The sequence below is a fragment of the Bubalus bubalis genome, chromosome 7, assembly GCF_019923935.1.
Source record: "Bubalus bubalis isolate 160015118507 breed Murrah chromosome 7, NDDB_SH_1, whole genome shotgun sequence".
NCBI classification, from domain to species: Eukaryota; Metazoa; Chordata; class Mammalia; order Artiodactyla; family Bovidae; genus Bubalus; species Bubalus bubalis.
The window spans coordinates 100,545,346-100,560,196 of NC_059163.1; the positions used below are offsets into that span (position 1 = coordinate 100,545,346).

The following is a 14,851-nucleotide window of genomic DNA, read 5'->3' on the forward strand; positions in this document are numbered from 1 at the left end:
GGAAACTATGGTGTAGAACTTAAACACATGAGCTTTGCTTTCAGATCACTTACTAGACATTAGTGACTTTAGCAAGTAATTTAAAGTCCTTAGTTGCCAGTCCCATTGTCTGAAAAATAGGGTGAACAATACATCCTTTATTACCCAGTGTAGTGAAAACTAAATGAGAAAACGCAGGTAAAGCACTTGGCAAACAAGTGCTGACACATATTACTCATTAAAACACTAAAATTAATGTTTAATTGTAGCAGAAACAACAATGACAACGATAATAGTAGCTTAATGGCCCTAACAAAAGATGAGGAGGAAGGCACCTATAAATACAGGAAAGATAAATGTTGCTAAAGATAACTGAAGGATTTTTTTGCCCTTTTAAGATATCTGGGAGCTCTTTTATTTCTTCATTGGTGTGGTTTTACATGAGTTGATTAGATGTAAATAAGACTGTATTAGTATTTCAATGCAAAATACTAGAGAAAACTTTACCATTGACCAACCTCCCATTCTGAAAGTTTCTTTTTCCAGGGACTCTAGATGTCTGAATTTCCAATTTGAATAAAAACACAATTAAAAAAAATTTTTTTTAATTTTATTTTATTTTTAAACTTTACATAATTGTATTAGTTTTGCCAAATATCAAAATGAATCCGCCATAAAAATTAAACTGTTTCAAAGTGATTATAGTCCTTGGCTTCATTGAAGGAATCTACTCATATTTTCTAATACTTGTATATCTGCCACATTTTCTTCCCCCCTCACTACCTGCAGCAAGCACACTGAGGAAAATCACCCTTAAGAAGATTCTTGTTCTGGATAGAAAAAATCTATGATGGGCTTTTCCTGTCATTCAATTCTATGCTGACAAGTTTCTAAGCCACTCAAAATCTTGCCTAACAATTACATAATATGCAAATATTTTAGTGAAACTTGTCCTGTTAGGCAACAAAATATTTGAGGTCAAGGATTTGATAAAGAGTATTAGTCATCTTTTATAAAGAGAACACATCCTTTTTCCTAAAATAATGCCTGTAACCATATCCTAACTTTTCAAAAAAGCCTTAAATGCAATTTTACCTGACACTTATAAAGAACCTAATGTTGTAGAAACAAAACCTTGCTAGGAATATAAAGACCTGGGTTCTAGGTTCAGCTCTGCAAATTTCTAGGTATGCATTAGTGTCTTAAAATATACCAGAATTTGACTTAGTCAGATATGGATGATGACAGACATACAGACAACTGCCTTAAAAGAAGTTATTACTCACAGTTACCCCCAAAGGAGGGAGCATGCCATGCTATGCAGGGTCAGTAAAGAAGACAGAAAGAGGTAGGGAAAAGCATGGGCCAGAGCCTTTATTGTGGATTTCAGGAAAAGGAGTAAGCAAGGTAGGATAGGCAAGGCCTATCCGTAAGTGAGTTTCAGTGGATTCTAAGCCATAGGGGTGGTCCCCAGTTATCTGGTAACTGGCCTTGGAGTGTTTTAGGGCAAGAGGATAACATCCCAGACAGTTGGCAACAATAAAAGGAGGTGGTTGGGGGATACGAACCTGAGATTGGTTGGCTTGCTTATCAAAGAGATACCTACGCAAGCTGTTTGCTATCTCTAGAAATTAAGTAATCCCGGGAGAGGCAGTCTCTCCCTGGGTCTGCAAGGTCTCAAGATATCAAAGCGTAAAGTAGTAAAAAGTGAAAAGCATAATAAATACAATCAGTGAAAAATACTTAACTTCTTGAAACCTCAGTCCTCTCAAAGTTATAAAAATGGGGAAAATCATGCCTGTTTTCGCCCTACTCACAGTGATCACATAGTCAATGGGGTCTAGGCAGGGTGCCACTAGCATATTCTGCAACTACTTGACTACATTTCTCTCAAAATACAACTAAAGTGCAGAAATTTATTTCTGAGGTTGAGACATTAGGTTTGTGAAGCAGACATATCTAGAGCCTCAGAGGGAGGGAGTAGGTATGTGGTAGCTCAAATCATACTCGCTGGAGGGTAAGCTGCTACAGGAAATTACATGTGCCCTAGGCACAAAGGAGAGCTGCAGGCCAATGGTTTGTGATCATGGCTGTACTGAATCCACTCCAACAGTCCCCTGTGGTCCATGTAGGGCTCATCTACCATATTGGTAATCCAGGTACTATTGAGTGTAACTGCATTCCACGATGAATTAAATTACCTTGCTTTTTGTCAGGAAGCATTTAACAGGAGGCTTCCTGTGTTGTTTCGGATCTGTCAGGAATCCTCTGTTCCTTATTAATTTCTGAATATTCAGGAATTAAGAGGAGAGGCAAGCCTCTCCAGGGGCTGAGGGATCCAGGAATTTCCTTCATTAGTTTTTCAATATGGTAATAAGTACCCTCTTCCTTCTTGTGAACCATATAGTAAAAGTGATTGTTTACAGCTCTCTCTCTCTTTAATATGGATCGCCTATATTTTTAAGTCTGGAATTTTAATCTTTATTTTTGTTGAGAATAACTACAGTATATATGCCCACACCATGTTGATTAAAACACCTTTGCTCCATCAGAGCTTGGGTCCCCATGTTTTTCTTTCTCTCTCTCTCTATTTCTGGCTGATTTCCTGGAATGTGAAAGCCGGCTTCGTAACCCAGGAAATATTAGCCTCTCTCCTTCTTTCACTTTCTCATCGTGGACTCCAGACCACCAGGTTCCATTCCATTAAAGGACCTCAACAAGTGGAGCCCAGAACAGGAGCTTGGTACACGTGGCAGATTCAGACGGAGTGACCCCAGGGCCTATTGAGGCGGGTAAGTACCAAAACACCGGTCAATCGGCTGGAAAGCCCCCCTCACTTTTCTACTTAAAGTTCAGGGACTTTCAATTTTGCGCCAACGAGTAGAAGCTTACCTTCAAACAATAGTTAAACATAATCCCTGGTGCCTTGATAAAGACAGTTTTAATTTAGAAATTTGGCAACGGGTCAAAGAGAATGTTTAATGAGCCGCCAGACAGGGAAAAAATATTCCGATAGATTTCTGGCAAAATTTTCCTACAAGCCGTGCCCTGGCTGCTCCAAATGCTCCTCCTCTGCCAACAGGTGTGAATCTAAAAGTCTCTCCTTTACTAGGACCCAGTGAAATTACTGACTTGATGGACGTGAGTTTGAGTGAACTCCGGGAGTTGGTGATGGACAGGGAGGTCTGGCCTGCTGCGATTCATGGGGTCGCAAAGAGTCGGACACGCCTGAGCGACTGAACTGAATGAAATTTATGCTGATGTTTTAGCTAGATTAGAAACTGCTATTTCCCGTACTGTAATCGGAGAAAAAGATAAAAGGCAACTAGAGAAATTACTTGCTTATGAAAATGCAAATCAGAAATGTCAAAAGGCTATAGCTCCAATTCGTGAGACAGGGACTCATTGATTATTTGAATGCTTGTTGCAATCTAAGATCAGAAACTCAAAAGATGAAAATGCTAGCTGAAACAATGGTTGCTGCCTTAAGAAAGGGAAACGAAGGATGCTTTACATGTGGAAATAAGAACCATTTAAAAGGGGACTGCCCTAAGAAAGCTAATTAAAACAAACAAACCAACCTCCAAAAATCTGCCCTCGCTGCGCTGCCGTAGAAGAATTCATTGAGCCAAAGATTGTAAATCTAAATTTGACATTGAAAGAAAACCTATTCTGGAAAACTCCAACCAGGGACCCCCCCCAGATCCCCTTCAACAAAAACTAGGGACAAATTCCATCTTTTCCCTGAAACCCTCATCATCTGGCAGTGCTGCCATAGATATACCAGCTTTGTTTTTAGATAATATGAAGTTAATGAGCTCTATTTAAATTCAAATTCATGTGAACTAAAAAATATTCAATATTAAATATAATGTTTATTTAAATATAAATATAATTTAAATATAATTGTTTGCTAATCTAATTAAGATATGTCTTAAGTCATCAACATTATATAATACTTTTATTATGCCTAGGTTTAAGGTAAACTAAATTTGTCAACAAAAAGATAACTCTTTATATATATATATATATGCTGCTGCTACTGCTAAGTCGCTTCAGTCGTGTCCGACTCTGCGACCCCATAGACAGAAGCCCACCAGACTCCCCCGTCCCTGGGATTCTCCAGGCAAGAACACTGGAGTGGGTTGCCATTTCCTTCTCCAATGCATGAAAGTGAAAAGTGAAAGGGAAGACGTTCAGTTGTGTCCAACTCTTAGCGACCCCATGGACTGCAGCCTACCAGGCTCCTCTGCCCATGGGATTTTCCAGGCAAGAGTACTGGAGTAGGGTAGGGCAGAAACCAAAAGGAAGAAAGGATTCAATTGTGAAGCCTGGGAAAAGGAGACCTCAAACACAATAAGTTTAGATATATATATATAAATGAAAACTTTTAGATAAACTCTATTAAATTTTTAATAGAATAATCTATTATTATAATCTAAAATAATCTCTTAGGATTGGGATAACTTAAATTTCTAGAGTTATACTAAACTAAATACTAAAAGTTTATTAAATAACTAGGTCATTTCCAAATAAAATAAGATTTTAAAACATTAATTACTGAACATTAACTTCCTCTTACAAAAAGTTTTTCTTACAGAAAAACTGAAGAGGTTTTAAACTATTAATAAATATATTATATAATGTATGATATATTTATATGTAGAAATATAAATATATATAATAAATATATTATAATGATATAATAAATAGATCCACCTATATCTATATCTATAAAATGTCTATAAAATGATAATATACAAGACACTTCATAGTTGCTAAAAAAGGTAAGATATATGCTTTTAATAAAAAATATAAGATATGGCAAATAAAATGATGAATACAAAAATATAAAAAAAGATTTATGACAAATAAAAAAGAAATTACAGGTGACTAAGGAACTTATAGATACACAACTAGAATTAAAGCATATTGAGGAATCTTGTTCTCCTTGGAACTCTCCTATTTTTGTTATAAAAAAGAAATCTAGCAAATGGCATCTCCTAACAGACCTTAGAAAAGTTAATACATCTATAAAACAAATGGGTGCATTACAACCAGTAAATCTCCAATGATCCTGGGAAGAAGGTCCCATGGTTGGACTTGCTTCCAGATTACCTCAATTTTGTGTTACTCTTGATTCATTTTAATCATAGTGCCTACAACTGGAAACAAATCAAATTTCATTTTACAAATATAATAAAACAGGGGGAATTGTCAGGAAGCATTTAACAGGAGGCTTCCTGTGTGCTGTTTTGGATCTGTTAGGAATCCTCTGTTCCTTATTAATTCCTGAATATTCAGGAATTAAGAGGAGAGGCAAGCCTCTCCAGGGGCCGAGGGATCCAGGCATTTCCTTCATTAGTTTTTCAATATGGTGATAAGTACCCTCTTCCTTCTTGTGAACCATACAGTAAAAGTGATTGTTTACAGCTCTCTCTCTCTTTAATATGGATCACCTATGTTATGTAAGTCTGGAATTTTAATCTTTATTTTTGTTGAGAATAACTACAGTATATATGCCCACACCATGTTGATTAAAACACCTTTGCTCCATCAGAGCTTGGGTCCCCGTGTCTTTCTTTCTTTCTTTCTCTCTCTCTCTATCTATTTCTGGCTGATTTCCTGGAACGCAAAAGCCGGCTTCTAACCCAGGAAATATTAGCCTCTCTCCTTTCACTTTCTCATCGTCGACTCCGGACCACCAGGTTCTGGTCCATTAAAGGACCTCAATAGCTTTTGATGAGAAGGAAAAGAGTCAAAAAGTAAATGGTTTGCTATCCCCATGAATGCTTTTTCCAATTTTATACATAAACAGTTCATTTGATTCTTTGATTAGATTTGCTTTTTTTTTGAAGCCATTTTATTATTGACGTTTCCTTCTACAGAATTTAAAACCAGAGATTCTATTCCTAAACTGGTAACTGCTGCTGCTGCTAAGTCGCTTCAGTTGTGTCCGACTCTGTGCGACCCCATAGACAGCAGCCCACCAGGCTCCTCTGTCCCTGGGATTATCCAGGCAAGAATACTTGAGTGGGTTGCCATTTCCTTCTCTAATGCATGAAAGTGAAAAGTGAAAGTGAAATCATTCAGTCGTGTCCGACTCTTAGGGACCCCATGGACTGTAGCCTACCAGGCTCCTCCATCCATGTGATCCTGCAGGCAAGAATACTGGAGTGGGTTGCCATTTCCTTCTCCAAAACTGGTAACTGACTACTTTCCAAAAAAAAAAAAAAAAAATTAACATGGATCTACTTATAACCTATAACTTGCCTTTTGCAAGAAATGAATAAGACATTTGAATTGCTCCAAGATGAAAACTGGTGTTTGTGTGTACGTGTGTATGTTTGTGTAATGTATCTCTGTGTGATGTCTTATATATATGACTCTTACATCCAAAATTTTATGAAAAATGAGAAGTCTCAAATCAAGTATAAAAGAGAGTGGTTGTAGGAAACCATGTAGATACAAGAGCTGTAAATCAGTTGTGAAGAACCCTTTAAGCAGTCATTGTGTGACCCTGAAGTCAAAGTCAAGGGTTAGTAGGTCAGTCATGTCCAACTCTGTGCGACCCATGGATTGGAGCCTGCCAGGCTTCTCTGTCCATGGAATTCTGCAGCAAGAATACTGGAGTGGGTTGCCATTCTTTCTCCAGGGGATCTTCCCAACCCAGGGACTAAACCCCAGTCTCTTGCATTGCAGACAGATTCTTTACCACCTGAGCCACCAGGGAAGCCTGTGTGGCCCTAAGTGCCTTTGCCCATGTCATCACTGTTGTCATCTATAAAATGAGGATGATACCTCTTCCCTTGAGAGTCAGGTATGAAGATCAAATGAGAAAATGAAAAGGAAAGACCAATGAAAGAATAAATACTACAAAGTTATGTTATAGTAAAATTTTCTTTGTGATTTGAGTACTGATATAAGTTAAATTAAATTACAGTACAACTTAATTAGCAACCTACTTATCACTAACATAATTTTGAAATGATCTAAATTCCTCCAGAGAGTTATTTATTTACAAAGTACAATTTCTGGTGCTTTTATGGGTTTATTTTTAATCAATAGTTTACAATTTGATACTTCAGAAGCATTTCTTTTCAGCATACATTTACTCAACATTTAATAACAACACTGTGGTAGACATAGTAGAAAAAGAGATAAAAGTAAGCACTGCCTTCAAGTCACTGATGGTTCAGTATTATAAGATACTCGTACAAAAAGAACTACAATATAGGACTAGATGTGATATCTGCTCAGACAATCCAAAAGACTATAGATTCAAGGCATAGAGACCTCATTTCTGACTGGAAGACAGGGGAAGCCCTCTGAGAGCAGGTCACTCCCAAGTTGGGCCTTGGGAGACTGTATAACTACAACATGAACAATGGGGTAAAAGACATTGTAGAAACTGGAACTGTGCATAAGAACCTATAAAAGAGAGAAAAAGCCTTCCAGATAGTAAGCAGGAAAAAAATTATTTTGCAAGGGGCAGATTGTGTTTGTATAGAGTAATGAGTGAATTCAAAGGTCTTGACTGCGAAATATTTTCTGTGTAAACAAGTAAGAGTGCAAGAATGTTTACATTTAAAGAGAACTGGGTTTTCCTAGGATGCTGTATTTCCTTTCCTGAGCCTTACTATATGATATTGCTATGCAATATCACCTAGTAGTGACTGATATAAACTAACAATAAGTTTGGTTGAAATTATTAAAGTGTGCTTGGTAGACTGACTAAAATCAGTCAGTTACAAAGCATTTGAAAACCAGTCTTGGAGTGTTTGACCTTGAAGCCACTTTCTAGCTCTAGGAGTCCATCCGTGCATCTCTGTACATTGAGTGCAGAGCTGATGGGACTAGGGTTATGGGTTCTGAAACAACATGACCTGCCAGAAGCCGGCATATTGCATATTGAGTGCATATTGCATATTGAGTGCAGCACTTTCCACAGCATCATCTTTCAGGATCTGGAATAGCTCAACTGGAATTCTGTCACTGCCAGGAGCTAGCCTGAGGAACTCCGCCCATCGCAAAGGTCATGAGGAAGGGGGCTCAGCATACGCAAAGGCGGGATCGAGCCTCAGGAGTCCCCCTGGAAATTCTCAAACATCTACCCCCAAAACCAGAGTCTGCCTACTTTCTGCTTTGTGCTCTCACCTACACCTCTGACTTTACAGGGGGCTGTCCCCCATTACCTCTCTCCGAAAAAAGAGTTAGCTTACAGCTCCAGTTAATAATTCCTGGGTGTGACAGTGTTTCAACCTACAAACTCCTTTGGAAGTCCTCTAGCCTGCCTGAATAGGTTTTTCCAGCCACATGTGATTGTTCAGAGCCTGCCAACTGTGAGAGGCAGGAGATGTTCTAAACTGTCTAAACACAGATTCCTTTGAGTAGTTAAAAGATTGATTAGAAATTGTATTAGTGAAGGGTTTTTCACTTATTGGGCCAATGTTTGCTGCTAAGTCTCCATACCCCTTACCTACTCTGTCCTTGGCAGTGTATTGATTGATATAATGGGTGTATAGAAATGTAAGTAGTAGCCTCAATGTTTGTAACCTTGGACCCTTGAGTTAATTCTTTTCTTGATTGAGCCCACCTCACCTTTGCCCTATAGGAATGCAGCTTTGTCCAATGCTTTTTTGGAGGCTGGTGCCTAACTTTGGAATAATCACCTTTAGAGAAAGATAAGTTTTTTAAAATGTTAACAGGCCTCCTCGCCAGAAGATGATGTAAATCACCTGAACTTTTGCATATGATAAGTTTGAAAGCCTGGCTTCAATTAGAACCAGGAACTGCTGTCCTTGCATGACTCCACCCCTTCCCCCATTATCCTCTATGCACAACTTAAGGTATAAAAACTACTTTGGAAAATAAAGTGCAGGCCTTGTTCACTGAAACTTGGTCTCCCCATGTCGCGGTCTCTCTCAAATTCTGGCTGAGTCTCCATCTGGAGCGCGGAAACCGCCATACTTGCTAATTATGCCTGGGCTTCTAAGATCCGACTGGGGAGGCCTCAGTGTCTCTTCTCCTTCGGGAGAACGGAAGGACGCCTGCGGCCTACGTAAGTGGTGCAAACTTCTTGTCTTGAAGTTTTATTGGTCTCCCACATAAACCAAGCTACTCAGCCTCTTTTCTCCACTGAATTTTCCTACTGAGCTATCCTCATTCTATTACTCTTTACATCTCTAATTAATATCTAATTGAAGCTATTGTATCCTGATCCTCACCGACACCATCCCCGCTTCGAATACCCTGGATCAGCCGGGGCTGGACCCCGGCAATGACCCAAATAATTTTTATAGAACTCTGAAACTGACCCTTAAATAGGTCTCCTTTAAAATTCTTTAGCTGAATAGCTCACTCCTATCCACAGGCAATATTCAAATAAAAGTATCCTATTGGTCATTAGTAGTAAGTACCAAAATTCACCCATCATTAGCCTAGAAAAACAATAGTTCCTACATTATTGACGGTGGACTGAAGCTTCTTGTTGTTAAGAAAAGATAAGCATGCTGAGAATTTAAAACTTACATTCTTCTCCATTTGAAGCATGAGGCTAATGCAATGTTACATACAATGGTGCATCTAAGAAATCTGAAAATTAAATAACACATAGATTTTCAAGCATTTTAAATTTAGTATTCTCTAAAAATTTAAAGACCAATGTTACCATTTTGTGGGTGAAAATGCAAAAATTGAATCTAACTTCTTGTTATTGCTATTCAGCCACTAAGTTGTGTCTGACTTTTGCTACCCCAAAGACTGCAGCATGCCAGGCTTCCCTGTCCATCACTATCTCCCTGAGTTTGCTCAAACTCATGTCAACTGAGTCAGTGATATTATCCAATGATCAAATCCTCTGTTGTCCCCTTCTCCTCCTGCCCTCAGTCTTTCCCAGTATAAGGATCTTTTCAATAAGTCAGCATCCGGTGGCAAAAAAAATGGAGCTTCAGCTTCGTATGTGTTTCCAATGAATATTCAGGGTTGATATCCTTTAAGATTAACTAGTTTGATCTCCTTGCTGTCCAAGGGACTCTCAAGCTTCTTCTCCAGCACAACAGTTTGAAAGCATCAATTCATTGGTACTCAGCATTCTTTATGGTACAAATTTCACATCTGTTCATGACTACTGGGAAAACCATAGCTTTGACAACATGGACCTTCATCGGAAAAGTGATGTCTCTGCTTTTTAATATGATGTCTTAAGGCTGGCGTGCTGCAGTACTTGGGGGTCACAAATTCGGACACAGCTTAGCGACTGAACAGCAACAACAACAAGAACAAGAAATAAGATTCACCTTTTCATTTTCACCTACAATATGGTGATGTTGGTCTTTAAATTTTTTGAGAACACTAAATTTAAAATGCTTGAAAATCTGTGTTATTTAACTTTCAGTTTGTATTTTCTTGCATACACCATTGTATGAAACATTGCATTAGCCTCATGCTTCAAATGGAGAAGAATGTAAGTTTTAAACCTAATATGATGTCTAGGTTTGTCATCATATTAAATGGGAAAGACTAGAGATTTCTTCAAGAAAATTAGAGATATCAGGAGAACACTTCATGCAAAGATGGGCACAATAAAAGATACAAATGGCAAAGACCAAAAAGAAGTAGAAAATATTAAGAAGAGGTGGCAAGAATACACAGAACTATACAAAAAAGATCTTAATGACCCAGATAACCACAATGGTGTGATCACTCACCTATAGACAGACATCATGGAGAGGGAAGTCAAGTAGGCCTTAGGAAGAATCATTATGAACAAAGCTAGTGAAGGTGATGGAATTCCATTTGAGCTATTTCAAATCCTAAAAGATGATGCTATGAAAGTGCTGCACTCAATATGCCAGCAAATTTGGAAAACTCAGCAATGGCCATAGGACTGGAAAAGGTCAGTTTTCATTCCAATTCCAAAGGCAATGTCAAAGAATGTTCAAACTACCTCAAAAGTGCACTCATCTCACACATTAGCAAAGTAATACTGAAAATTTTCTAAGCTAGGTTTCAACAGTATATGAACCAAGAACTGCCAGATGTTCAAGATGGACTTAGAAAAGATGGAGGAACCAGAGATCAAATTGCCAACATCCATTGGATTATCAAATAAGCAAAAGAATTCGAGAAAAATATCTACTTCTGCTTCATTGACTATGCTAAAGCCTTTAACTGTGTGGATCACGACAAACTGTGGAAAATTCTTCAAGAGATGGGAATACCAGACCACCTGACCTGCCTCCTGAGAAATCTGTATGCAGATCAAGAAGCAACAGTTAGAATTGGACATGGAACAACAGACTGGTTCTAAATCGGAAAAGGAGTACATCAAGGCTGTATATTGTCACCCTGCTTATTTAACTTATATGCACAGTACATCTTGAGAAATGCCGGGCTGGATGAAGCACAAGCTGGAATCAAGATTGCTGGGAGAAATATCAATAACCTCAGATATGCAGATGACACCACCCTTATGACAGAAAGTGAAGAACTAAAGACCTTTTGTGAAGGTGAAAGAGGAGAATGAAAACCTGTCTTAAAAATCAACATTCAAGAAATGAAGATCATGGCATCTGATCCCATCACTTCATGGCAAATAGTTGGGTAAAAATAGAAACAGTGGCAAATTTTATTTTCTTAAGCTCCAAAATCACTGCAAATGGTGACAACAGCCATGAAATTAAAAGATGCTTATTCCTTGGAAGAATAGCTATGACAAGCCTAGACAGCATATTAAGAAGCAGAGGCATTACTTTCCTGACAAAAGTCCATCTAGTCAAAGCTATGGTTTTTCCAGTAGTCATGTATGGATGTGAGGGCTGGACCATAAAGAAAGCTGAGTGCTGAAGAATTGATGCTTTTGAATTGTGGTGTTGGAGAAGACTCTTGAGAGTCTCTTGGTCTTCAAGGAGATTAAACCAGACAATCCTAAAGGAAATCAGTCCTGAATATCCATTGGAAAGACTGATGCTAAAGCTAAAGCTCCAATACGTTGGCCCCCTGATGTAAAGAACTGACTCATTGGAAAAGACCCTGATGCTGGGAAAGACTGAAGGCAGAAGGAAAAGGGGACGACAGAGGATGAGATGGTTGGATTGTATCATCAGCTCAATGGACATGAGCTTGAGCAAGCTCTGGGATTTGGTGATGGACAGGGAAGCCTGGCAAGCTGCAGTCCATGGGATCACAGCCAGACATGACTGAGTATTAGAACTGAACTGAACTGAGGTTTGTCATGGCTTTTCTTTCAAGGAGCAAGTGTCCTTTAGTTTTGTGGCTGCAGTCACCATCCACAGTGATTTTGGAGACTGGGAACATAAAATTTACCACTGTTTCTATTTTTTCACCATCGATTTGCCATAAAGAGATAGGACCAGATGCCATGATCTTCTTTTTTTGAATGTTGAGTTTTAAGCCAGCTTTTTCACTCTCCTCTTTCACCTTCATCAGGAGGTCTTTAGATCCTCTTCATTTTCTGCCATTAGGGTGGTATCATCTGCATATCTGAGGTTGTTGATATTTCTCCTGGCATCTTGGAGATGTGATTCAGCTTGTGATTCATCCAGCCCGGTATTTTGCATGATCTACTCCACATATAAGATAAATAAGCAGGGTAACAATATACAGCCTTGATGAACTCCTTTCCCAATTTGGAACCATTCCGTTGTTCCATGTCCAGTCCTCACTGTTGCTTCTTGACCTGCATCTGGGTTCCTCAGGAGGCAGGTAAGATGGCCTGGTAGTCCCATCTCTTGAAGAATTTTCCACAGCCTGTTGTGATCCATGCAGTCAAAGAGTTTAGAGCAGACAATGAAGCAGAAGTAGATGTTTTTCTGAAATTCTCTTATTATTTTTATGATCCAACAGATGTTGGCAATTTGATCTCTGGTTCATCTGCCTTTTCTAAATCAAGCTTGTATGTCTGGAAGTTCTTGGATCATGTACTTTTGAAGCCTAACTTGAAGGATTTTGAGAATTATTTTCCTAGCATATTAAATGAGTACAATTGTGCAGTCCTTTGAATATTCTTTGTCAGTGCTCTTTAGGATTGGAATGAAAAGTGACCTTTTCTAGTCCTGTGGCCACTGCCAAGTTTTCCAAATTTGCTGGCATATTGTGTGCAGCACTTTCACAGCATCATCTTTTAGGATTTGAAATAGCTCAAATGGAATTTTATCACCTCCACTAGCTTTGCTTGTCATAAGGCTTCCTAAGGCCCACTTGATTTCATATTCCAGAATGTCTGGCTCTAGGTAAGTGATCACACCATCGTGGTTATCGGATCATTAAGAACTTTTTGTATAGTTCTTCTGTGTATTCTTGTCACCTTTTCTTTATCTCTTCTGCTTCTATTAGGTCCTTGCCATTTCTGTCCTTTATTGTGCCCATCTTTGCATGAAATGTTCCCCTGATATCTCTAATTTTCTTGAAGAGATCTCTAGTCATTCCCATTCTATTTTTTTTCCTCTTTTTCTTTGAGCTGTTCACTTAAGAAGACTTTCTTATCTCTCCATGCTATTTTTTGGAACTCTGCATTCAGATGGATATATCTTTCTTTTTCTATTTTGCCTTTCACATCTCCTCTTTTCTCAACTATCTGTAAGGCCTCCTCTGCTAAGTCACTTCAGTCGTGTCCGACTCTGTTTGACCCCATAGATGGCAGCCCACCAGGCTCCCCCATCTCTGGGATTCTCCAGGCAAGAACACTGGAGTGGGTTGCCATTTCCTTCTCCAGTGCATGAAAGTGAAAAGTGAAAGTGAAGTTGCTCAGTCGTGTCTGACTCTTAGCAACCCCATGGACTGTAGCCCACCAAGCTCCTCCATCCATGGGATTTTCCAGGCAAGAGTACTGGAGTGGGGTGCCATTGCCTTCTCTGAAGGCCTCCTCAGACAACCATTTTGCCTTCTTGCATTTCTTTTTCTTTGGGGTGGTTTTGGTCCTTGCCTCCTATACAATGTTATGAACCTCCATCCACAGTTCTTCAGGCAGTCTGCCTAACAGATCTAACCCCTTGAATCTATTTGTCACTTTTACTATATAATTATAAGGGATTTTATTTAGGTCATACTGAATTTAGGGGATTCCCCTACTTTCTTCAGTTTAAGCCTGAATTTTGCAAAAATGAGTTCATGATCTGAGCCACGGTCAGATCCTGGTCTTGCTTTTGCTGACTGTATAGAGATTCTCCACCTTTAGCTGCAAAGAATACAGTCAGTCTAATTTCAGTAATGACTATTTGGGATGTCCATGGGTAGAGTCATCTCTTGTGTTGTTGGAAGAGGGTGTTTGTTATGATCAGTTGTTCTCCTGGCAAAACTCTGTTAGCCTTTGTCCTACTTCATTTTGTACTCCAAGATCAAACTTGCCTGTTACTCCAGGTTATCTCTGGACTTCCTACATTTGCATCCCAATCCCTGTGATGAAAAGGACATATATTTTGGGTGTTAGTTCTAGAAGTCTTGTAGGCCTTCATAGAACTGTTCCACTTCAGCTTCTTCGGCATTAGGGGTTGGGGCATAGGTTTGGATTACTGTGATATTGAATGCTTTGCCTTGGAAACAAACCGAGATGAAATAGGCATTGATGCTAATTTGATGGAGAACATGCTATTACTGCTGAAGTGGCTACTTTTGCAGAGTTTACAAGCGCATAAAACTTTTGCGGAGTTTACAAGCACATAAAAAGGTCAGAAAAGGTGCCATTTCTGCTCTTCACATTAAATATGACAAACAGGTAGTAGCTATAAAGAAGCCATAGGTATTAATTTAATATAGTCATCTTACCTACCTTGAAACCTTATTTCAGAATTTGACCCTAGAAAAATGGTAGTTTTTCCCCAACTTATTCACAAAGTCCTCAAGCAATTTACAT

General features: G+C 38.8%; 1 protein-coding gene across 4 annotated transcripts in view; it reads left to right on the forward strand.

Annotated features, from left to right (window-relative positions):
• The first annotated feature begins 2,588 nt into the window (after nucleotides 1-2,588).
• ADH6 (alcohol dehydrogenase 6 (class V)) overlaps nucleotides 2,589-14,851 on the forward strand; it is a 33,774-nt gene continuing 21,511 nt past the window's right edge. For 2 of the 4 annotated variants that reach the window (XM_025290397.3, XM_006059199.4), the window contains exon 1: nucleotides 2,589-2,771. The gene's annotated coding sequence lies outside the window, so the exon portion shown is untranslated. Of the gene's footprint in view, nucleotides 2,772-9,024; nucleotides 9,041-14,851 lie in introns of those variants that run through there. The other 2 variants (XM_006059200.4, XM_044946187.2) reach the window with 2 other exon arrangements.